Genomic DNA, 1576 nt, shown 5'->3' on the forward strand with positions numbered 1-1576 from the left:
ACCCAAATTGGGGAGTTAATTCACAGCTTAAACCCCCTTCGGCGTGGTAACTGATAGAGGGCAAATCATGGGCATTCACTGATTACACGTCGGAAAATATGCAGGTTCGAGAATCCTAATGGAGGCCAAACTCTAGGCCTAGAGCTAGCCATGGTCCTTCAAAGAAGGGGGAAATCGTGTGGAAACCCTAGTGACAGTATGGGCTTTTGGCCAGGGCCAAAAGGATGTAGGTACCAAAAGAGATCCCAACATGAAAATTTCAAATGGGATACAAAGTGGGTAATCAGACCAGTAGTCATCTTCCTTACTGAAGTAATCCTTCGATACTAGACCCACCTACACATTCTCGGGTGGGATTAGGACCTATCTTTACCTAGTAGACAATATAGGAACGTGTATATGCAATGTGAATTTTGTATTACTCGCTTAAATGGTAGAGGATGGAGGATCGTCAGTGGATGTACACGGGTCGTAGTAGTCAGAATACGTTGACCAATGAATGGATTGATAAGACGGATGCTTTCTTGGAACGGGCGTTTGCAAGTGTCAAAGGAGCTCGATCGACTTGGTGTCCGTGCAGCAAATGTGGAAACATGCGTCAGCAAACCAAGCTAGACATGGGCAAACATCTGGTGAAGAACGGATTTACGTCAGACTACACCAGGTGGATCTACCATGGTGAATCTGACCGTGGGAGAGAGGAGGTCCTGAGACAACGCATCGAGAAATTTGATGATGATGCTGGGGTGGGAGACATGTTAAATGACTACCATGAAGCACACTTCGAAGAAGCACGTAGGGAGGAGGAGCCAGAGGCTACCGCTAAGGCTTATTACGAAATGTTGTCTACGGCACAGCAACCCCTTCACGGCCATACCAAGGTTTCTCAACTAGATGCCATTGCACGCCTAATGGCTGTGAAGTCTCAGTTTAGTTTGAGTCGAGACGCGTTTGATATTATGTTGACAGTTTTTGAAAGCCTGCTCCCGGTTGGTCACATCTTGCCAAAGAGCATGTATGAGGCACAGAAACTCCTTCGTGCACTTAAGATGCTATACGAGCATATACATGCTTGCCCGAAGGGATGCATCTTATTTAGGAAAGAGTATGCGGAAGCAAAATACTGTGTGAAGTGCGAATCGTCTAGGTTTCTGGAGGTAGATTGTGGTGACGGTCAGAAAAAGCAGCTCGCAATTCCTGTGAAGGTTCTACGATATCTTTCTTTCATACCGAGGATCCAACGGCTTTTCATGACTGAAGAATCTGCGAAACAGATGACATGGCACAAAAATGGCCGTCGCTATAATCCTGAGAAGCTGGTACACCCATCCGATGCTGAAGCCTGGAAAAGCTTTGATGCGATTTATCCTGCAAGAGCTCTAGAGGCCCGTAACGTACGCGTTGCGTTAGCAACTGATGGGTTCAATCCTTATGGAATGGCGGCCGCCCCGTACACCTGTTGGCCCATTTTCGTTATCCCCCTGAATCTCCCCCCTCCCCCCCCCGGCGTCCTATTTCAACGACATAATATATTCTTGTCGTTGATAATTCCAGAGCATCCGGGGAATAATATGAG

This window comes from Setaria italica, chromosome IV, assembly GCF_000263155.2.
Source record: "Setaria italica strain Yugu1 chromosome IV, Setaria_italica_v2.0, whole genome shotgun sequence".
NCBI classification, from domain to species: domain Eukaryota; kingdom Viridiplantae; phylum Streptophyta; class Magnoliopsida; order Poales; family Poaceae; genus Setaria; species Setaria italica.